A 25,495-nucleotide genomic window follows, 5' to 3' on the forward strand; every position below is an offset into this window, starting at 1 on the left:
AAAGGAGCACCATTTGTATAAAGGGGACATGTCAGGTAGGTTCTAAGCAGAGACATGATTTAGCGTTGAGAAGATAATGTTTGAGTTCCTTTTTAAAGTGTGCAGGGTGTATGATGGAGCGGATGTTCAGAGGAAGTTTGTTCCAAGTGTGGGCTATAGAGCAGTTATATTGCAGTTTGCCTGTGTTCTTCTTTGGATGGTCTACATCAGAAGTTGTTGGTTTGAGGTGCGGAGGGTTCTAGAAGGGGTATAGATAGATACAAGAGCAGTGAGAGCTGGATAGGATGAAGGCCTGTATAGAATGGAGTGAATAACCTGAAATTGAGAAAGTAGCAGTAGTTGAGGATACTTGGAAAAGCATATTAGTAGGAGAGGATACTTGGAAAAGCATACTAGTAGTTGAGGATACTTGGAAAGGCATATTAGTAGTTGAGGATACTTGGAAAAGCATACTAGTAGTTGAGGATACTTGGAAAGGCATATTAGTAGTTGAGGATACTTGGAAAAGCATATTAGTAGTTGAGGATACTTGGAAAAGCATATTAGTAGTTGAGGATACTTGGAAAGGCATATTAGTAGTTGAGGATACTTGGAAAAGCATACTAGTAGTTGAGGATACTTGGAAAAGCATACTAGTAGTTGAGGATACTTGGAAAGGCATACTAGTAGTTGAGGATACTTGGAAAAGCATACTAGTAGTTGAGGATACTTGGAAAGGCATATTAGTAGTTGAGGATACTTGGAAAAGCATATTAGTAGTTGGGGATACTTGGAAAAGCATACTAGTAGTTGAGGATACTTGGAAAAGCATACTAGTAGTTGAGGATACTTGGAAAAGCATATTAGTAGTTGAGGATACTTGGAAAGGCATATTAGTAGTTGAGGATACTTGGAAAAGCATACTAGTAGTTGAGGATACTTGGAAAAGCATATTAGTAGTTGAGGATACTTGGAAAGGCATATTACCCAGGCCACACAGTGCTCTCATTTTGTCTGTGCACAAAAAACAAAATTCCTAGAGACTCAAATATGGAGTTCAGTAGTAAAAAGTTGCAAAAAAGCAAAACAACCAAGAATTCCAAGGCACAGGAATGTATAACAAAGTTAATAATTCTATAAACAGTCTATAAACAGCAAAGCTTTCAGGCAAAAATCACAGTTTTTCAATTCATTACATAAAATGAGCACACGTCCCACACTTAGGTTCATAGGTTGATACTAGGCTATCTGCCCTAGGGCATTTATAAGCCTAGCCAGAGTGTGTTTGGCTTTTGCCACCCTTTTAGATTAGTTGACTGTGCCTCTGTATAGTAGGTCACAGAAGGTAGCCCTTTTAAGGTTAGTTTACTGTACCTCTGTCAAGCAGGGACACAGAAGAGATCCCAGGGGTAAACTTACGATCTCCCATCCACTCGTCAAGATTTCTCTTGAAGAGGGTCAGTGAGGGACTCTGCCTAACATGGATTGGAATTTTGTTCCAGAGTGAAGGAGTGAGGGGAGCCTCTGGGATATGAATCTGTCCCTCCAGCATGTCCTATTTATTTCTGTGCTGAGGTTCAAGTCCCTGGAGCATGTAACTCTAAGGGATTTGGATTTCCTGAGGTGAAGCATGTCCATTAATTTTGGGTTGGACGTGGCTTTATACGTCAGACACAGATCGCCTCTGAGTAGACGGTACGCAACTGAGTAGAGCTGGAGTTTCTTTAGCTGAACTGCATAGGGCATCTGTTTGAGCCCCTTGATCCTCTTGGTGAGGTACTTTTGGGGTCTTTCCAGTTGCTGCAGGTGTCGGGTAAGGTACATTGCAAATGGGGCATTGTATTCAATTATGGGCCTGATAAGTGATGAGTAGAGGGGCACAATGACCTCTCTTGATCTAGATGTGAACCCTTTCCTGATAAGGTGGGCTATATAGAAGGTCTTTCTAAGCACTTTGGCAACGTGATTGTCAAAGGAGAGATTGCTATCTACTTGGGTCCCTAATTGCTTTTTCCGTACTTAATGGATTACAACCTATGTGGTAATTTGTGAGCACTTTGTTTTCCCAAAGGGGATGACTATGCACTTTTTGGCATTTAGCTTTAGGCCATGGCTCTGGCACCAGTTATCCGTCTCTGTGAGACCCTTTTGGAGGATGTTTGTGTCAGCTGGAGAGTCAATTATGGCACCCAATTTGCAGTCATCTGCGAACTTGGTGAGCCATAGTCCACCCGTGTTAGCCTGTACTTCGGAAAGATATATACCGAACAACAACATTCAGCTCATCCACATAATCATTCAGTTGAGATAATAAAACTTAAATACTTAACTTAAAAAAAAACAACCAAATGCAGCCATAAATCTAAAATACACATTATTATAAAATCATTTACAAACACTTTGTTTTTTTCTTTAGCAATGGTTTTATACTCATAGTCAACTTAATCCTGGTTTCATGTCAGCATTTAAATGTGCGATCCATCTATATTCTCCAAGCTCTGTTTTTATTATCACGTCCCCTACTCACATACTAGGCAGAACTTTTTGTAAGCTGTAAAGTGTGGTTATTTCCCAATTCATTAACATGTTCAGGTTACTGGGGACACCGGTCGCTAACACGTACAGTAATATAGCCTTGAACAAATGAGAGGAAAATGTAGTTTTTAATTCTTCAGTTTCTTTATGTAAGATGCGGCATAGCTTAAACTCTAAAGTCCTATTTATATGCAGACAGGTTGTGACTGCTTAGTACAATTTACAATCAGTGGGTCATTCCAGGTTTCTTGTGTTATTCTCAGGGCATTCATCTATACGGCTACGTTTTAAAGGAGAACGAACCTGACTTTACTTCCTGTATGCCATCTTCTAGCTGATGGACTCTGATGATTTTATCCTGACCCCAGCAAAGACTTAGATTATGCCTGCATATGCCACCATAATGCTTAGCCTTTGAACATGAAAAAATCATAGTACTGACCTACAAAAATAAGAGTAGAAGCCCCCCAAAAATGAGCACTCTCGTATCTACTTTCATATTTTTATTGCCCTATGTAGTTAGTGATAAAGAATTTCTGTGCTGACATATTTCAGTTAATTAATAATATACGCACCCTTGAACATGTCTATCTTTATGAGGACAAGAAGAAGAAAATCAGTAAATCTAGGAGGAATAAGGCAAAATATGAGGTCAAACATCATAGCATTTGAGAGATATGTGCACCACCATGGATTCTCACCTGGCTTCCTTCCGTTTAAGTCTTAAGAAAGAGTAAATAGACTGGAGCTTATGTTGTCAGTGCAGACAATGATTGTAATTCTTTGTAATGTACTGATACCGATAAGCCACGTGTTAGTCGTGATCAGATCATCCCCATTGCCACATAAAATATATTAAGGAGGTTACCACATTTAGACTTTGCAATAATTATATATGTTCTTGTGTCATACTTTCTTCACTTCTGTAGTGTATGTAACCTTTATCTTTTTCCAGTTAGGTGTTTTTCTTGATTTAGGGCTGCGAGATCAAAGTGTCATTTCAGGGGGGGGGGGTCGATTTCAGTTAAGCAATTGACTAAATTGTCCAAACCAATATGGTAGAGACCACATGATTGTCAATTTAGTTCAGTGACCATTGTTACTGAGATCGTGGTACAGTGAGGATTGGGGAATGTTCCCTTTCCCCACTGTAGTTAACTCTCAGAGCTGATATATAAAATTAGGGGGAGAGGGGAAGCACAGCCTCTCATGTGGGGAGTGTAGAGAGGATTGCTCCCCTGCAAAAACTTTTTTTTTTTTTTTTTTTTTGCCAGCTGGTGTTATTTGAGTTGTTACAGTTGATCAGCAAACTAAACTGTCAATCATGTGGTCTCGACGATGTCTGTTTTGACAATTTAGTCTGTCGACCACCTGAAACAGACCCTTCAGAGGTCTCTTACATACCATTTTTTTCAGAAGTGTCTTTGTTAATTCCAGAAGAGAGTCTGTTTACAACTGTCAGAATTAGATTTATTAACTGAGGAAATTTGTATTAAGATTTATTCGTTTTCTCAATGCTTTTGTTTACTTTTTGCTTTATGCTTAACCTTAAGCACGTTAATAAGTAAACATTAAATATAGGCAGCCCATCCAAAGAGAATCAGTTTTGGTCATTCCTCCAACTGAAATATCTGTAGTTAATACTTAAGTTAATACCCATCATTCTCAAAAATTTCCACTATAATTTGACTGAGTTTAAGAAAAATATATATTAAAAATATATAAAGCTCAAACTCTGCCAGAGATGTGTGAGGAATTTTTGCTAGTATTCCAGTGGGATTGCATGTCCCACTTTGCCTTTCGGTCTCCTTCATCTGAAATGGCTCAAACCCCTAACACTCCCATTGCTCACTGGTGGATTATATTTCCCCTTTCAGAAAAAAATCTTGATTATGAATTTCTTCTTTACCAAGCAGGAACTGTAAGCACAAACCTGACAGGGATAACTTCTTCTGCCTACCTAATTAAATATCTTAGCTCAGCCTGTTGTGGAAATATCCTGCTATTAATATAAAATAAAGGGCTCCATGAAAATCAAGACAAACATCAACTGATTTACATATTTCTTAATGAATACAGACCATGCTTTCCAGAATAGCCTCATAGCCTTCAGATGTTGTTGAGGTGAATCTATGTAAATTGAGAAGCTGCTAAGTCCAAACATGTATCTTACCGAGGCTGTATAAGATGAGGATCTCTCACCTGTAAACCATGCATTGTTATTTAAAGGTGAAATGCCACACATACTCCGCAGCACAAGGAAGCAAGTACCAAATCTCCCTTATCATTTGATATTTATAAATGGGGGAAAGAAACATATCGGCATCCTTTATCACACATGACATTCAAACCATCAGATCTCGACTATCCAAAATTGTAGAAAATGTCTAGATTTTTTGCCTCAGTTCTTTGGCCTGTTCCTCATAAAATCTGAGGTTTTCTGACAAATCCTTGAGAATTACAGTCACTAAATAATGTCAACATGTCCTTTAGAAAATATATGCTAGTAGAAAACATTATTCTAACAATTTGCTAAGTTTATAAGAGCAATATTTAAAATACGTCCCTGAATTTGGGCCTTTACCACCCCCCACCCGCATTATGTTTGTCTTTGTTCAGAATTTTTGTGCTGTGAGGTTGAGGGGTATTCTTTAAAATATATATTGAGAAAATGTAGCCCTGACCTATATAATGGATAGTGCAGTTTATCAGTATAGCTTTACTAGCTCCCGTCTTCTGGATGTGGGACAGAATGGAATTTGTACACGCCAAACCACTACCTGAGATCATAACTGAGACCCTCTTTGTGCATGCCTAACCACTACCTGAGACCATAACTGAGACCCTCTTTGTACATGCCTGACCACCACCTGAGATCATAACTGAGACCCTCTTTATGCATGCCTGACCACCACCTGAGACCATAACTGAGGCCCTCTTATTTTTTTTCCATAAGGAGTTGATCCCTTGCAAAAATGTTCACATAAGTAATCATTCAACCAGACCATTATATTCATATTTCCCTACTGAGTGAGATAGAAAGGTCAACGTGGAAATGCAGGACCTGCCATGTGTATGAAGCATATATCCCTACGTCAAATGTCTTCAGAATATCCCATCACTTATGATCAAGCTTAATAAGGGGCAATAAAAAAAAACAGTACATAAATGGATTTTGTATGTGCTGTACCCAAATGGACATCATGGACTATTCCATTTATATTATCATCACTGAGAGACTTCAATATACAAATAAAATAAGGGGGGGTGGAAGTCCCATGACACATATAAAACTACATTTCTAGTATTTGCTGCACTAATAAATTAGACCAGAATATAGCTCCATAAAAACCAGCAATAGAAATATTCTCTAAATGTACGTGGCAAGGACATTGTACGTTCAGAAGCTCATATGTATATATTAGGCATGGGGGCCAGAAGACTACTGACAAGCCTAGCCAGCTAAGCCCAGTAATAAGTGGATAATTTAACCTTTCTGACAGGGGGGTGCCATGCTAATACTCCAAGAGTAAATTTACAATTGCCCATCTGATTGCTCACGGTAGGTTTTAATGCAGACTATGTGTTGCATTGCTTGATTGCAGAAGAGGCTTATTCCATAATTAGGGAATTCATCTGGTTATGAATTCGGCATGTTCTATTTACTTGTCTGTGAAGGTTAAAGTCTGTGTGCTTGTTATTTATCTATTTATTTTGACTGCATAGGTGTAAAAGATCAAACTGGCTCACTTTTACTGTATATAAAATGATATTCCAGAGACCATGCCAGATTCAAAACAGTGTCAGTATTTTAAAGATACAACTTAAGTTATCACCCTATGTGAAATATCCCATTTGCCCAAAATTCTTAGAGTTTCTTTTCAAAATCCATTGTACATTTCAGCAAAAAAAAAACAGAAAAGCAGGGCTAGTGCTAAATGTCTGACTTGTAGTAATGAAACTCAGAGATTGCTTGTTGTACCCAACCCCCTGATGCCCCAAAACATAACTTAAGAAGGGTATGGGAAAATGGCATCAGTGGCATCATAATGACACTCCTGTGTTCCTGGGGGGAGCAGTGTAAAAGTCTCTGTCCCCTTAACTACCCAATGTATTGAGAGGGGTTAAAGAGACCCCCATCCCTTACTTAACAGAGTACATTAAGTGGCATGGTTCTGCAATACCCAATACCTCCCCTTAGTTCTGTTCTGAAAGATAGTGAGTAATGTAACACGAATGTGTGTTAATAATTTGGTTGTGCAGTTATACTTAATCTGTTTTTCCTGCATGCATACTTCATTTCCTGTTCACTTCAGCAATAAGTTAACTTTCAACTAGATGTTATTTGCAGGCATTTCTTAGGACAAACACTCTAAACCAGAGCAAAACACTTGCTACGCTTCACTTTAGTTGTTTTTTAACAATCTGCAAATGTGATTAATGCACAGTGTAATAGTTCTTTGAAAAATATAGACATAAGTTCAAAATTACTTTGAAAATCTGAAAGAATTTGGAAATGTTCATGCTTTTTCTCTACATGACACAATAATCTTAAGGCTAAGAGTTGTTAATGAGCTTTGCCCTGTAGTCTTAAAGGCCCAATCCTGGAGTCTCTGTTTTCATTCCCTCTGGTGAACACAATTAATAGTATTCAGTTCCTGTCAAAGCTTTTAGTCCCTGATCACTGGAAAACAATAAGGTTATTACATTTTTGTATATATTTGTGGTGGGAGTGGTTGGGCAAGGTTTTCAGTTTTTACTTTTTATGAAGTCATCAAAAAGCTTATCCTAATTGTGCAGCTCTTTATTGCCTTTATTTGCTCTGCATTGCATAACTGCGACCAGTATAGACAAAAGAGTACAGTTTGATGAAGTCATACTCCCCTTACTCCGTAGTAAAGCAATCTCCGAATCAGTATGTATGTCACAGGTTGCCATGCTGTACCGCCCCCATTGTGACAGCAAGTTTTGGACTTCATTGTTTAAAATGTATCTATTGCTTGCATCACACATATTTTTTTTGTTTTACAGCAGGTCAGAAAACCATTACATTTGGCTAGTATTCAGAGAACAGAAAACAAAACATGAAAAAAGAAGACTGCTTCTAGTACTGTTCAGAACCTGCATCATTCTGATACTTTCAGCAGAGCAAGTAGCAGCCATGCATGACATCATAGCACTTAGCTAGCATTCAGAAACCCTCACAAAGTAAAATATGAAATGAAATGAACAGAAAACTCTCTTTACTAACGTTTTAGCTTTGCACTACTCATATGCTTCCCTGCAAGTAACAAGTGAGGTCATAAAATACTTGAAAGGCTACCTTTTCTCTGAGGATAAAAAGCACAGATGAAACTAATGAATGACTCAGTCAGAGCGGGTCTGTATTAGATGATTGAACTTTCTTCGACTGTCATATGGTTGACATCATATGATCGAATTTCTGAAAGTTGGAACGTTTTAACAGATATCTCCGTACACCATGGAATGGGAAGATTTCCCTTTTCTGCACTGTAGTGCAATCTCGGACTTGGTATATTTAAAGAGTGGGGGGCGTGGGGGTTGCAGGGGGCTTGCCCCCCTGCTTAAAACGTTCAGGTAGGTTATTAGTGCAGTTTATTTTTTTTTATTAGATTTTCAAACTTTTAAAAGTTCGATCATATGGTGTCGACCATATGACAGTCGGACTTTTGAAAGTTTGATTATCCAATATAGACCCGTGAGGAATTTGACTAAGAACATTGAAACTTCTTGTAAGCATCCCTCCCCCAACCACTGCAGCCAAACTGGAACATGTAAAGAAGCCAGACTGAAACAGAAAATCTCTGGGACTGTTCCCTTTAAATTAGATTCCTTTGATTTCCAAATGTAAAAGTGTGGCTATGCAATTCACTTAACAGATAGTGGCTCTGGGTTACCCCTGAAAAAAGCACTTTTACTGGTATATTTTCCTGGTTAACAACTTACTTATCAGGACTATCTCATAAAAGGGACGAATGGATGAAAATGAGTAGAGGTGCTTTCCTTTCCATCTAAAAGAAAATCCATTTTAACTGCACTGCTTCCAACAGAAGTTCACTTTTACTTGCATATACTGAACTCTGATTGGCTCACAACCTTATTTGCAATGAGCAGATTTGAGGGGAATATAAACCATGACCTATCAAAAAATGAGGACTTGTACGTATAGGCGGCCTTATGCATAGGCCATCTAGGTGGCTGCCTAGGGCGTCACTATAACAGCACTTTTCTAGCACTTATTTATTTTTTGTAGTAAAGAAATGGTTTCTTTAAAATATGTTGAATAAATACAGGAAAAACTGAATAGTAAGACAAACTGTGAGAAAAGGAAAAAAAAAAGTAGTCTGGATGGTGTAGGTAGACCGGAATGGCGGCACCGGGTGATATGGGGGGTGCTGTGGAGCCCTTTTAACTTGAACCCCAGATGACCAAAGACCGGCCTTGTACAGTATGAAAGAATAAAAAATATGATCAGTGAGTAAACTATTTTTTTCATACTTAAGGATGCTTGTTTTCTGAAACAAATCGCAAAGATTCAACTGTTGTGAACAAAGCAGAGGTCAACAGACCCATAACAATTATAGGTAAGAAAATGATGTCAGCTTAATTTACTTTCTGCAACACAGACTAAAACACGTCATTACTTTAAATCCACCAATGAGTGCTTGTTATGGATGGGCCATGGCACAGATGTGCCACCTATTTCACTTACATTTGTTTTCATTAAAATGTGTTTTTCTTAAATGCTAAAACAAAATGAAAACAAAATTAATTAGGACTATTTTACAGAAGCATGATTCACAAATGAAAACTTAACTTTTTTGACTTTTACAAAATAAATTCTAGGCATATTTGTAATTCTCATTTAATTTAGACTGGTTATTGCACACTAGTTACAACTGAATTAATTAGGATCTTTTGCAGAGTTAATATAACAAAATGAGATTCCTTGTTTTTACTTTTCGGAGTATTCAGAATCAAATTATTTAGACAGTTGTTGTCTCTTGTTTTTACTTTGTCAGTAATTATTTTACTTTGTTCTAATACTGACAATTTTCCTTCTCTCAGCATTCTCTCCAGAAAGTTAGTTTTATACATTGAAGACATCAAGGCAGCCAGGGCTGAACCTACACTGTCGGCTTGTGTTTACAGCAAAGGTTTGCTGAATGTTTTCAAGCAGAATTGCTTCACTCATCATGCTATGTTGTGGTGAATTCTACTTTGTGACTAGATAATGTTCTTACAGCCTGAGACCATTGTTCGTCTCCTGTCCACATCTACTCATTTAGGTCTGACTAGCATTTCTGACCTTCAGAACTAGTCCCATTGTATTCAGACCAGAAATTACTTACACCTCTTCAGACTATTATTTTATTAACTGCACTTCCTGCCCAAAGTGGTGTCATTTCGAAATTTTATAATGTTTACAGTCTTTAAAGGTTTTGGCAAAACTGCTTTGTAATCTAAAGTTCATCATTTTATAGTCGTCCACAAGTGGGATTACTGTGTGTATAATTTTCTGCAATCCTTAACTCAAGTTCTGGGAAGCAAAACTCTAAATAGTTCTGTAAAACTCAGGCTGCAATGTTGTCATCTAAATATTAAATTCAACGTTTTTTTTTAATATAAAAGTTTTAGGTGTTGGCTGTTCATTTACTATTGTCTATTTTTAATCTAACTACTATTTACATTCAATACTATTGTCATGTTTTCTTGAGCTGCGGTGGTGGTGTTGCAGTAGCATTGTCGCCTCACAGTAAGACGTTGTCCTGTTCGATTCTCAGCTAGAGCGTCTTCTGTGTGGAGACATGCGTGAATGGGCGTACCTTCTTTGAAGGTTGTGCGTCAGAGCTGGCAACTCGGCACATAAAAATCTGCTGCCAATCATTAGCGGACCAGAGTTCCGCTGTGGCGACCCCTAATCGGGTAAAGCCGAACGACACAAACAAACTATTGTCATGGTTATACTTAGTTTTCTGTTGTTAGATCAAATGCATTTACTGGGATGTGCAAAAGCTTTTCATTGCCATTTTTATTGTGTCTTAATTTATGCTCAGTTGGTTGATAAGCATTTATTTAGTTATAGTATTAAAATTGTTATCAAACTAAACGTTGCACAAAAAAAATCAAGTAATATTTTGAAAAGGTAACATAAAAATAATTAATATAAGATTACATAACTAAAATAAAGTAATAATACTAAACTTGCTTCACAGGCATGGTTTAGGAAAAACATTCTAAAAATATTATATTTCAGCCCCCCACCCCCACTCCACCCGATGAAGCCTCTTTATTGCACTCACAACTCAGGGAAGGTAGCTCCAAAAGGTTGTGGTAAGACAAGCAAAAGATACCCTGTAAGGTTTTTCCATATCGCCTGCTAGAACACCTAGTAGCCCCTGTCTTCATAATTTGAGGGATCCAGCAAGAACATATGGAACCAAAAGCTGTTTCATGTAAGTCTCCACACTGCTAGAATTCACATGAGAACTCCCACTGAACACTGTGAGCAGATTAGACTGACAATTATCCTTATTTTATTTATTTGTTAACCAGGTAAGCTCCATAGTCACAAAATGAGGAATCCAGGAGCACTGTCTGGTTATCTGACCTGCTGAGAGTTACAAAGCAGACAAATGGAGTCTGAGGTGAATCGCTGCTGTAGAGTCTTACACAAACTGCCTTGAGTAGTGAGTGGGCTGACCAGATCCTTGTGACGTTTCTGGGAAAAGGAATACATTACTTATGTTTTCTGGCTTTGTGATAGACTGTATATTTTACTACAAGAGTTCAAGCATCTCCTAAATGACTTATTGTTGGATTTCTAAACTATTTTTTAGAGTTTAACATGTGGGTCAAATACGAGTCTGTTGTACTTGCCAGGGAATTTCTCCAGATTAAACAGTGTATGACTTTGTTCATATAGTTACATCTTCTACCTGTTAAATGTAACATTCTCTGTATCTTCTGTTTCATCTTTTAGTGGTCACCCCAAAAGTGCGTGTTCATTGGCCCCATTTCTTGGTTTGATTACCACCTCTTTCACTGTAGCATGAGACTAACCCTGATAATGTCCGACAGCTCCGAATAGTATGAATGCATAAATGTGTACAACTTAAATTGCAGTGACCTGCTGGCTATATAGGTGCACTCCATCCTGGAGCACAGTTAGACTGATTGATTGGTTGATTGATTGATTAATTGATTGATTGATTGATCAGTTTTATGTTTGTCAGATGGAGAAATTGACTCTTCAATAATGACTGATTTTAGCCACTATACAGAGAAGTCCATTAGTACAAAGTGTAGCAATCTATGACCCATGTAAGGCAGTATGGGCAGCAGTGACTTGCTGACCTGTGTTAGATGTTCTAGAGTGGGTACCAACTTACTTCATCACATGGTAAGAGTACCGTTTGTTAGATTTTCTAGAGTGGGTACCAACTTACTTCATCACATGGTAAGAGTACCGTTTGTTAGATTTTCTAGAGTGGGTACCAACTTACTTCATCACATGGTAAGAGTACCGTTATATTGGTAACAAGATGCCTTAGTTTGTAGCTAAAACACACCTTAAAGCAGTTTTTTAAAGCTGAATACTAATAGACTATTTTAATCACACGTAAACTACTTAGCACAATTAATTAATTAAATATCTCACCATATCATTTGTGCTGGGTCCACTGGCATAGAGGGATAAAGACCTGGCTACAACCCTGGTGACGCTTATTTAATTAGTAGCATGCATGCCCACTGGTGCTGGCACAGGGAGGACAGGTGAGTATCCTCAGGTGAAGGAGGTCGAATCATGTCACTTTATGTTGCAATACCTCAGAGGAGGGGTAGCAACTTTTAGTGGTTGTCTGCGGCATGCCTTCAGCTCACCAGTCACAGCCTTCCTCATCAAGTGTGTTGAAATGTGGATGTGCATGAGGAGTGATTCCTCAGGCTGTGTCAGGTACAGATCAGTGCAGTAATCCATGAGTGTGTTAAAAATGCTATGTAGCTCATAGTTTATGGATGGCGTGCAGTATATTTGCTCCAGTCTTGAAACAAATGTTCATAGTGATGTCTATGTGCAGTATTAATTGTTCTATTTAGCTAAGTGAAACACTGAACAGTGATTAATTTTATTGGCAACACATCTTTTACCACTAGTGCCACAAACCTTCTTACGGAGGATGGCAGAATGGTTAAGGTGTTTACCTTGCAGACACAAGGTGCTGGGTTTGATCTGCACATGGGGTAATTGGCTATGCTTAAAATAGCCCACAAGGGCAATTAGCCTAGTACTAATCTATGAACATGTGGAATGCCCTTTTTACGTTGCCAGTTTCTTAGTGAATTACATTTTAAATTTTGCTTCATTGCTGATGATGTCTAATGAAGTTTTCTATCTTGCATTTCTTTCAAACAGGAACAAATGAGAGCTTCTTTTTTACCTTTTCCCTTTCCTGCAAATTTGTGGAACCTTAGTGGTGTGATGTATATAGATCAAGGTATGTGGCAAAGCCCCACTGGCATAAGGGTACATCATCCTGCAAAAAAAATGTGCTGTGGAATATTGTGTTAAGTTATATTAAGGTGGTGATGTTATGAGCTTTAGATGTTTTTATTATGTTCTGCATCTCAACTTAGGGAAAGGAGATATTAGTATTATATATCAAATTACTTTGCCGTTGATTCATGATCCAGACTGCAATTAACAGGCAGTACACTTTGAATGCACAGTTTGGCTGAAGGTGTAAAAGTATATGATGTACCATGGAAAGTAGAGATGTTTGGGGCAAAATATTTACTTTTAATTGATAACTGTTAACAAAGTTTTGCTGTTTACCATTAACATCAACGTGCTGACTCCATCATCTGATTTGAAAATGGAGAGATGGATAAGAACACTGAACAGCATTAGGGAAGGGAAAAGACTGAAGCTTAGAAAAAACGACCTTTTATCTGCACTTCAGCTTAACCTGTCAAAGGCCAAGGATTTATTCGACTCCTGCATAATACTTATGCCTGCCCCTGCACTGGTACTTCTGGAACATTATATCTGTTTTTTTATTGACAGGTATACAGAAAATGACAAAGATTGAAAGTATACTTTTGTGCAAACAAAATAGAAGTTTTTTTGTACATTCTGCTGTTTGGCAAACTGTAAAATAATAAAAAAGTAGCAGAACACTGATTAATTCCAGTATTGTTGAGAGAATCGAAGTGGTTAATTGTCAGTGAGCTTCCTCCTGAAATCCTGGGTTTGATTCCCTCTGTTTTCTGTTGCAAACTGTGCAGGTCACTCAACAAGACAGCAGTTCGAGACTGCCAGTGGGAAAAATCACTTGGGGAAAGAGGGTTTACCAGGTTAACAAACAAATAAAATAAAAATTAAGTTTCTGATTCTGTAAGTCCCTGGAAGGATAAGGGAGGGGATAGACAACAGACCCAGAGTACTTGCAGACAATAAGTGGCTGCAGGAAAAACAAAAAGTAGAAACCATTATTTGTGGTTCTGTTGCTGTCATTGTTTACCTGCACTGTCTCTTGGTGCATTCTGGGATCATTTTCTCCTCACTGGACAGTTTTACTGTTTACATTTAGGGCACTGACTAGAGTTTATTAAGGACATTTAAATATATTAACTTTTTCTTAATTTTAACTGTTACTATTATTAGTACTGAACATAATGCCATTATTAACAAGATAAGGTGAATGGTTGTGTACTGTGGAAGGGCATGGCTGAACTGCTAGGTTAATACCTTTTGGGAGGAGAAGGAGTATAGATAGTATGAATTAAGTTACAAAGACAAATAAAAACTTTATTAAGGGTGGATGAAGTGAGATGAAGAATCGGGAGGATAAGTATATTGGAGTGGACACTGCCCTGATAGTGTCCATGAAAATAACGGGACGTAGCTATAGAACAGAAGAAAACAAAGGAAATTCTGCTTAGCGACTACACATTAACATGTATTAAGATGACAAAAAAGAAGGCAATTAGTTTTATGTGAATGTAAGCCATTTCAACACTGAAGTAATGAGGTAGAGTTATGGATTAATAGAAATGGGGGGGGGGGGGGTTGTGTTTTCAGACTATGCATTAAAAGGTATTAAGTGACACAAAACATAAGGGGATGAGTTTTGTATGGAGAGTGAGCCATTTCACCATTGCAGTTTGAGGTGGATATAGGTCAGACATTATTAAACTTCTTAAAAAAAATAAAATAAAATAACAATACACAATGTGCAATGATTCTTTTCATGGTTATAATCTGGAAATTTGAGGGTTTTGTAATATGAAGGCTTCCATATATTTCCTTAAGTCCCAGCTCCATGAGTACTTCACTCACAGTGCTCAGGTCCCTGATGCAGAACTTGGTAACTGCATTTTAGGTGAAAGGTCACTGCTGCTACAGATTCTAAATGTGCATTGGCAGTAATTCTTCCATTTTTAGAGATTTCTCCTTTCTCCTTTCTTCACATTTGTGCAGCTGTAGAGCTCTCTTCAAGTTTGGTGGCATGGGGATTGCCTGCATACAAAAAGCACTTTCTTTTAATTGTTTGGTGGCTAAATCTCAACCATAAACAATTCCATATAAAATTAAACATTGTAAGTCTATGCGAAAGCTATAATGGGCAAGTTAATATAAGTGCTGTGTGAAATCTGTAAGAATGTGGTGGTTAGAGTAGATTTTTCTGAGATATTACTTGCATTTAGAGGTTATTAAGGTAAGAGCAGTGAGTTAGTCAGATTTATTAAATTAATTGTTGGTTGATATCATGATGGTTTGGATAATTTGGTGAATGGCAGATGCTTTGAGTTGCAAGAAACTTTGTGATGTCGATGAGTTTCGCTATAATAATAGTAGAAGGAATATTCTCAAAAAGAGATTAGAGGATTATATCATTATGGAATACAATTTGAACTTTGGGAAAGCAGATACGGATAGTATTACTTAATTAGTATGTTTTGTCAGTATCTAGCGATAATGGGTTTGAGTATTATATTATATAAATGTAGAGTTTATCTTGAAGTGTATGAGTCCTGATGGTGAAAAAATATTGAAAATATGTTTGAGGGTCCTCTGCAGACAGAAGAAGAAATTTTGCCAGAAGAAGAGAAAAAATGGTGGTTAGGGAATGAACGGTGCAAATGTGCAATACAAGAAGTTTTGGTAGTAAAATTTTGGAATATGGCAGTGTTAACATTTTTGTAATAATTGAAACTTGGACCAACTTTAAGATACCGAGGTAGTGTATTTTTCTGATTTTAGAGAGTTTAGAAAGGATAGAAAAGGCAGTGGCATAGCGGGGTATCTGCAATGTGTGGTAGAGGAGGAATGATTGGTAATAAGGACCAGCATATGGGTCAGTGTGATGGGAAAAGGAAGGTAGAAATGTTATAGCTGAAATTTAAGTGTAGAGCAAAAACTTCGATAGGGTGACTATAGTACATTGGTTACTTTGTGTCTTTCGGCTTTTCCCGGTTAGGGGTCGCCACAGTGGAACTCCGGTCCACTAATGACCGGTAGTTGATTTTTACGTGCTGAGTTACCAGCCCTGACGCACAACCTTCAACAAAGGTATGCCCATTCATGCATGTCTCCACTCAGAAGACACTCTAGCTGAGAATCGAACCGGACAGCGTCTTACTGTGAGGCGACAACACCAGTTACATTGGAGGGGTAAGAGAGGACAAAAAGTTTAGGGTAGAGACTGCCTTTCATATCAGGGATTTATATCAGAGTATATGCAAGGAGAAAAGGATAGAGGAGTCCTAAGTGAAAGCCCTGGTCTGGTAAAGTTTTTAGCTGAATCGTGAATAGAAGCTGCTGTGAAAAAGGAGATAATTACTAGGGCATTTACACTATTGTATAACTATAAGACTCAATCAGGGGGGGTTAGAAAAGATCAGGTAGAGAGACTGGAAAAGCATTTATAAGGAAACAATGGGGGTGAAATATATGGCTCCCAAGTATGGAACCAAGTCCAGAAGGCTTAGGATTTTTGCTTGGAAGTGTTAGCAGAGCAGAATTCAAAGAATTTTTCCTCAAGTAGAGAACAAATGTTGGAGGTGTGATGAAGAAGAAAGTGATAGCAAGGGGCATATGTTTTGGGAGTGTAATGAGCTGGCAGATACGTTGTCAGAAATATTGGGGTACCAGATGGTTGTAACTAAGGAAATGATTTATTTTGACAGGACACAGGATCTGAATTGCCTAGACATAGTAAAGCCTTATTAAGTTTAATTCTACTGCCTGCCAAAAAAAAGCAATTACTGGAAAATTGAAATGAAAATCTAAATCAACTTTATCTGGAATATTGAATATTATAAAAGATATGAAAGAAACTGCGGTGGTGGTGCTGCAGTAGCATTGTCGCCTCATAGCAAGACATTGTCCGGTTCGATTCTCAGCTAGAGCGTCTTCTGTGTGGAGGCATACGTGAATGGGGCGTGCCTTCGTTGAAGGTTGTGCGTCTGGGCTGGTAACCCAGTACGTAAAAATCCACTACCAATCATTAGTGGACCGGAGTTCCGCTGTGGCGACCCCTAACCGGGAAAAGCCGAAAGACACAAACAATAAAAGATATGAAAGAACTGGATATGGGATCTATAGAAAGGGGAAGGAAAAAATTACATAGAAATAAATGGAATTTGTGTGAACAATACATGCAAAATAATGTTTAGGAGGAGTGAGGTTTGTGGCAAGGCAGGAATTACGTGTTATATGTAATGGACTAAATGAGAATTGTAAAGAAAGAAAATGTGTAATGTATAATATATGTAAATAAAAATGTTAAAATGGTTTGTTTTATTTTCTGTCAATGTAGGTTTGCGTGTGTCTTAATTATTATTTTAATAAAGGTGTTTAAAAAAAATTGGAGGGTAAGAAAGAATGGAAATTTTAATTTTCCAAATGTAAATCTGATGTTAGTTATAACGAGTGAGAGAATGGAAAGAAAAATATTAGAAACATTTCTGGAAAATTAATTACAGCAGTAATGTTTTTCGGCTTTTAGGGGTCGCCACAGTGGAACTCCGGTCCACTCATGATTGGCAGTGGATTTTTATGGTGCCGAGTTGCCAACCAGATTCCCAACCTTCAAGGAAGGCACACCCATTCACGCACTCACCTACCTGCATGTCTTTAAACATCACTCAACCGCGGAGAGGACATGCAGACTCCACACAGAAGGTGCTCCGCCCGAGAATCGAATGGGAGAACCTCTTGCTGTGAGGCAACAGTGTTAACCGCTGCACCAAAAAGTGATAAATCCAAGAAGTGATAATATACCTTCATTAGAGCTCACTAATGATGGAGGGTAACTGGGGTAAGCTGCAGAAAAACGTGGCTAACATAATTTATGTTTTTGGGTAGTTCTTAGTCTAACGTTTTAAGTTGTGATACTTGTCTACAATACAAACTAATAGAAGGCAGTAGGAACTCTATACAGCAGAGGACACATGATTTAAAAATAAAAGTAATTATAAGTGAGATGGAATCTTATGCAAGCACAGATTGTGAAAATAAGGGAATAGGAGGAAACCAATAAGTTTAAATCATTCACATCAACAATGCATATGTGTGTGTGTGGGGGGGGGGTACATGGCTGGCAGACCCCAATCTATGATGTTTAACAAAGTCACATTGCTGAGTGTGTGCCATCAGTAGAGAGGTTCATAGGTGCTCATAGGTTTATAAGTGCTCATAGGTTCATTAGGTGTTCATAGGTTTGTAGGTGTTCATACGTTCGTAGGTGCTCATAGGTTCGTAGGTGTTCATAGGTTCATAGGTGTTCATAGTTTCATATGTGAGGTCTATATCAATACATCAAACTGTCAGTTCAGTGAACGGCATTTCAGTGGAAATGCCATTCATCTAATTTTCCTCATGGGAAGGCTGTGCCCCCCCCCCACACCCCCTGCTAATTTTATACACCAACTCCTAGATCAAACCACAGTGAGGAAAGGGCAAATTTCCTGATCCTCATTGTACTGAGATCTCAGTATAAATAGTTCGACAAACAGCATGTTCGATGTAATTGCACTGAAAATGTCATATGCTGAACTGATTTTTCAGTAAGCTGATAGGGACCCCATATGTGCTCATAGGTGCTCATAGGTTCATTAGGTGTTCATAGGTTCATAAGTGCACATATTCATAGGTGTGTACTAGGCTAACGAACATTGGGGTGTTTTAAGCCTAGCCATGCATCACAAATCTCTGACAAGTTCTGGTACCCTAGATAAGTGTAAGCAGAGAATGGGAGGTGACACATTTACAAGCAGGGTCTTAGGAGATGAACAATTTACAGGTTGCCTGTGTCCATTAGAGACGTAGGTGCCAAACATAAATAAGTTCAGACATGGGTTCATGGATGAAGTCTTAGCTAAATGCCCTGAAGGAACATTATAAGCATAGCCAATAATCTGAGGTAAGAATCAAATTCTGTACATTTATCTATGAGGTGAAGACCTTAACCATTATGCCAAAGTCATCCCTTCAAACAATGGCATATAACTCCAGAAGACAGACCCAAACCTACAACCTTGCAGGTGAAAGGCTAACAACCTTTAATTTGCCTTTAATTTGTTCAGTTAAATGTTTTTCTTACACATTTAAACTCTTTTGTTCACGCGATTCCTGTGGAAACTGCCAGCATTGGAGACTTGTTCATCTCATTGGGGGAGGGAGGAGACATGCAAATGAGACAAGGGCTTGTAGGATTTGTAGGTGAAAGGTCATTATTGCTAAAACAGAAACCTTGTAGGAGACTGAATGAGCAGGATGGAGGAGTTAAATAAAGTGTATAAGGAGGCAAAAAGCAAGGGCTGTGTAGGAAACAAAAAGCATTTTGTGACAGAGTTAGCTAAGAAATTGATATATGGGAAAATAGCTTTCTCATATATTAGGAAACTCAAAGAGCAGGCAAAAGGCCATGATATGTGTGTGTGCGCTGGGGGGGGGGGGGTCTTTGCTCACAAGTGTGAAGTGTGTTTGCTTGCATTAGTGAGTTACAAAGCCTAAATGGGCCAGTCACTGAATCATAAGAGTTAGCCAGGATGTTAGTTCTGTATAACCCAAGGATACATTTACGACACAACTTCTTTTGGCACTAAACACCACTTACAGCACAAAGTAAACACTTATCATAGACACACTACATAAAATCTTCCTCAGTAGAAAGCAACAATCTGGCCTTAAAGGACAACCGCACCCTCAGACTCAAAAAACATGTTTATTTCATCATGGTTTGGTGTTTCCTACATTTTAACACCACTCTGGGACTATTTACAGGTTTTTAGATATTTTTATACGTAAGTTCTGAGTCTGGCCACATGGGTGGCATATTGAAGGAATTCCAAAGGTTTAGTCTGCCTCTATGTATCCCACTTAGTCTGCCTCTATGTATCCCAGTATGCATTGTTCTTCTCAAAAAAATTGCATCACATCTGCCACTGTTTCCCCTAGAGCTCCTGTCATTGCACTCATTTACAGGCATTCACTGCTGTGTTGTAGACACCTAGTTTTGGTTAACATTTTATCCTTTTTCAATGACTGCTTCAAACACAAGCAGTGCACATGCCACAGAACAGAACTGAAAAGTGCATTTTATTGCTGTTTCTTCTTAGAAATGCTAACTTGAATTCAGGCTTGGCAAAATAAATCTAGTTCTTCAAGGTAAGTCCCCTCCCCTTCATACCTACCTTCCCTAGTTGTCAAAGAGCTAAGGGTAATTTGACCCATTATCTGCATGTGATTGACAGCTTACAGCAGATGACCAGACTAATGTACTGTTTGCTTCTCACAGCCTTTCCTTCCTTTCAGTGGGACACTTTTTTGTTGCACTCCTCCTGTCAAATTTAGATCCAAGCTCTATAGCACTGGGAAAAATCACTTCTTTGCAAACCAAACTCCCAGTTTTTTCCTTGCACTGTGGTTAAATAGCTAACAAATGATAGACTATAAAAAAGATATACTCCACTGACTTGCATGACAGCAGTTGCATGTTTTTTTTAAGTGGTAATTTAAGAAAATTACAGTCTCTCATACTTCATGAGATCTTATGTAGTGTTCTCTATTAATTGTGATAGGCATCTGCTTCCTATGTAAAAAGATGCAATTAATGTCTATGCATGGTCATTTTTTTTTTAAATTATGCAGCTGTTATTGTACTTTTGCCTGTACTTCCTCACTGTGCTTTGTCACATCAGTAGGGCTTTTCAGAAAATTGATATTAGGTACAAAAGAACTAGGTACTCTTGAAACTCTGCAGCAGCGTACACTAGTGAAACACGTGGCACCCTCAAACAGAATGCATGAACTCCAGCTTTGATGTAATGGACAGCACACTCTATATTAGATAAAAAATACACTTGCAGAAAAAAAAAAACACATTGCTTAGTTTGATGATGAGTAGCCAGCACAAAAATAAAATGGCAGTAATACTTTCAAATCAGCAAAAGACAGTGGCATGGGAGGTGGAAAATAGAAGGCAGCATGCACACACACATACACACGCCGATTTGTGAGTTAAAGACGCCAGCATTAGACACAAAACAGAACCGAGCAGCAGTGGTAACAAATAACCAGCCCATCAATATAACCCAGCAGCAGCAGCAGGAATAAATACAAAAGAAGTAGGGTAAGCAAGAAACTCGGCAGCAGCATTCAATAGTGAAGCACGGGAGCACCCTCACCAACAAAAAGCATAAACTCTAAGAATGTGCACTGAAAAACTTGGGAGCACAAAATATTAGGACTAGGAATGCATAGAACTAAAGGGCTCTGTGTAGAATTAAATTTTGCTTTCACTTGGAAGACTTATCTTATCAACAAAGTAACAAAAAGCTGGAGAAGATACAGGCAGTGCAAACTTTCCTCAAATCCCTCAGATAAATGCAGTCAACAGGGTACACTTACACAGAAAAGGAGTTCCATACAGCATATACCTGGTTTTATTAGGTTAAGAGTGGGCTGGGCAAGGCAGCTCTGACATCACAATTTGGGAGGTTCACTGGCTCTTCTATAGAGCATGCAAATCAGGCAGTGTTTACATCACTTTGGGGGAGGAAACGTCCGGGTAACTACAGCAGGGCTCTGGCAGATGTGACATCATCATTTAAGAGGTTTTTCAACTTGTTTTGCAAAGTGAAAGTAAAACAGTATGGAAAGGTAGGAAGCCTGACAGGTAAAACAGTTGACTGCATTACTTTTTAAAGCTGCAGTGATGATTTTATGTGGCTGTATCAAACAGTGGGGACTAAAAGAGACAGCAGGTTGAGCAATCTGATTTAATATCCCATTGTTGTCCTTTAAATGTAAGAAAGACCAAAGAATTAATAGTGGACTTCAGGAGGACTCAGGAGATACATCGACCTCTGGAAATTAAGGGGGTGACAGTGGAAAGAGTCAAAAACACCAAGTTCCTCGGGGTGCACATGTCAGATGACCTATCCTGGTCGACTCATATTTGCCACACAGTGAAGAAGACAACAATATCTGCACTTGCTATCAAAACTGAGGAAAGCAAACTTGTCTCAGTCCATCCTCAAAGTCTTTTACAGGGGGACCATCGAGAGCATCCTCTCAAATGACATCATAGTTTGGTATGGTAGCTGCAAAGCATCTGACTCCAAGGCTGTCCTGAGGGTGTTGAAGACAGCAAAAAAACATCACTGGTTCCTTGCTCCCATCCGTTAGACTCAGTGTGTGGGAAGGGCTAGGAAGGTAATCAAAGATCCCACTCACATGTACTTCTGCCTTTCCTCGGGTAGGAGGTATCACAGCTTACACTGTAAAACATCTAAACTGAATAGGACCTTCTTCCCTCTGTCCATAAGGCTGCTGAACTTGAATGCCAGGCATGACAGTGAATAATCAGATCAATGTGCCACTTGCTATGAAGTATCAGCTATAGTAATCACTCTGGCAAATTGCTTCAATATCTGGTACAGTTGGCCTGATTTCTTATGCTATTACTTCCTAAATGTCCAATAGTCAGGAGTGAGTCAACCACTCCATACATGTGCAATATGAACATCAGAATATATCATACTACAGCTGATGAAGTGCAATATTCTAAGAAATCACAATGTGAAGTCACAGTTTTGCAGTACTTACTAGTTTAATATTCTCTAATGCTTTCCTGTCTGATTGTGGTAATCTATTGTGTTGTTAATATTTTAATTATTACTGCATGCACATTAGTCTTACTGTCATTCAGACTATGGGTTCAGTGTTATGTCCATCACGGGACCAAAGCAATATAATTTTATTCAGTTTGCACTGCTGTGTATATCTGATCGACAATAAAGTTTACTTGGACTTTGAAAGTATAACTTGCTGTCTCAGATCACATGCCATGACAAACTCATTTAATGTAATTTGAAGGAACACTGAAGATCTAAAATAAGGTACTCTTTCAGAAACTTTTAGATAAATCACCCAGAACACGAGTTGACAGTGCATACTACAGTTTTCCTTCCATCCTAGTCTGTGTGTGGGACAGTCCCTATTTTGGGTTCTGTGCCCCATTGCAGCAGTAGGTCTTGGACACACTTTATTTCTTATTTCTTTCTTAAAAGAAAATAAAAGTTACAACTGAATTTCTTTCTTTATTTATGATTTTTGTTCAGGTCAGCTTGTCATTGGTTAAAAAGCCTTGGAAAACACATTTTACCACAGAATATCTAGAACTCTGTGATATGTGGGGTCTGTGGGCCTCCTAGACTCTGGTATAGTTCAGTTATTTCCTTCGACAACTCTGTGGTGTAGAGGGAAGGAGCCCTTTCAACAACCCAAGATCAACTAGCGGCTTATGCCTTGGAGGAGCTGGGCAGGGAGCCCTTACAACAACCCAAGATCGACTAGAGGCTTGTGCATTGGAGGATCTGGGCAGGGAGCCTTTACAACAACCCAAGACTGACTAGAGGCTTGTGTGTTGGAGGAGCTGGGCAGGGAGACCTGGGAAAGAGTTTCTGTCTTTGATGCAGGCAAATCTGCAGTGATGTGGATGTGCCATAATCACCAAGGAAGATTGCTGGCAAATTGTGGCATCTGAAGAGGGGGGGAGAACTAACTGATATTGCATGTAGTGATGCATGTGACATCGGTAGCCATGTCCAGATAGGGAATACTGAAAAATCCCCTGGCATACTGCTTAGGTTCATAGGTGTGTACTGGGCTAATGGCCCTGGAGCCTTTACAAACCTAGCCCATAGGATTACCCTGACATCGTGCCACCCGACATTAGTTCCTAGTGCCTCTGTAGAGTAGAGCCACTGGCGTGATCCCCGGGGTGAATATTCTATTTTCCATCCACTCATCAAGATTTTTCTTGAAGAGGGCCAGTTTGACATGCATGGGAAGTCTATTCCATAGGATGGGCAGTCTCTGGGTTATGAACCTGTCCCTCCAGCATGTTCTATTGATTGTGGTAATGAGGTTGGGGTCCTTGGAGCATGTGGTGTGGAGGGATTGGGATTTCTTTAGATGTAGCATTTCTAACAGAGCTGGGTCAGACATGGCTTTGTAAATCAAGAAGAGATCGCCTCTAAGTAGGCGATATGAGAAAGAGAACAGTTGGAATTTTTGGAGTCTGTCCATATAGGACAACTTAAAAAAAACTCCAAACAAACCGCAAGAAAAACAATAAATAGCCAGAAAAAAACGGTTCTAAAAAATACTGCAAAACGAACTTTAATAGCAAAATAAAAATAACTGCTAAGCGCTATCATTTAAAATAAACTTCATCAGACCAAGTTACTTCACTAAGGGCGGCCACGGTGGTGCAGTGGTTAGCATTGCCGCCTCACAGCAAGAGGTTCTCCGGTTCGATCCCCGGCTGGGGTGCCTTCTGTGCGGAGTCTGCATGTCCTCCCTGTGGTCGCGTGGGTTTTCTCCGGGTGCTCCGGTTTCCTCCCACATCCCAAAAGACATGCTGCAGGTGGATTGGACACTCTAAATTGGCCCTAGGTGTGCGTGTGAGTGTGCCTTCTGTGGAAGGTTGGGCGCCGGGCTGGCAACTCGACACCGTAAAACTCCACTGCCAATCAATGTGCGGACAAGGTGATCCGCTGTGGCGACCCCTAACCGGGAAAAGCCAAAAGAAGAAGAAGAAGACCAAGTTACTTCACTGCTAAAACACATTTAAATAACATCAATTAACATCACATGATTCCTTGCATAAGTGCCTTAACCCTTTCTTTTTCAATACAGTTTTAAAATTTTCTTTGTCATTAATACCAGGAAAAACACATGCATTAATTTTAACCTGCCACTAATATTCTTTCCAGTCAAGATCCTCTTCAGCATCCCACCTATATTCAGAATTATTAACCTGATCTATCACTGTGAAAGAAAATATATTAGTTGGATTCTCTTGTGCGTGGCAAGAAGAAAAATGCTTAGCCAAAGGATTAGTGTCATCATTCCTATTTATAGCCCTTAAATGTTCATCTGTCCTAGAATGCAAACATCTTTTCATTCTTCCTATATAAAAAGCCGGACACAATACACACAATGCTAAGTACACTACAAATTTAGATTTGCAATCAAAATAATTGTTTAAATCCAGTGCATAATTCCTAACCGGAATTCTAACCATGGAGTCCACCATAATATTTGCAGGGTAACCTAATGGTTAAGGTGTTTGCCTTACAAACACAAGGTGCAGGGTTTGAGTCTCACAAGGGATAATTGGCTAGGCTTAAAATGCCTTGCAAGGGCAGTTAGCTTAGTACTAATCTATGAACCTATGAACAATAACTGCAATTGCCACATCTAAACATCCCTTTAAAGCATTAGCATCAGAACTATCCATATTTTTATAAAAATGCTCTTTAAGATTCTTTCCTCTCTTTGTGACAAAAACAGGCATCTCACCTATAACTTTCCAGATTTCCAAAAAATTAGACAAAAACTTCCAGTTCTTATTCACTATCTGTCTAATGCTTATTTCAT

General features: G+C 38.7%; 1 protein-coding gene across 3 annotated transcripts in view; it reads left to right on the forward strand.

Moving 5' to 3' along the window:
• The window catches only part of LOC122789976 (diacylglycerol kinase delta-like), a 1,345,205-nt gene that overhangs the window by 748,395 nt on the left and 571,315 nt on the right, over window positions 1–25,495 (forward strand). The gene's annotated exons all lie outside the window — the stretch shown is intronic.

The sequence above is a fragment of the Protopterus annectens genome, chromosome 15.part0 (assembly GCF_019279795.1).
Source record: "Protopterus annectens isolate FY-2018-M chromosome 15.part0, PAN1.0, whole genome shotgun sequence".
In the NCBI taxonomy this organism is placed as follows: domain Eukaryota; kingdom Metazoa; phylum Chordata; order Ceratodontiformes; family Protopteridae; genus Protopterus; species Protopterus annectens.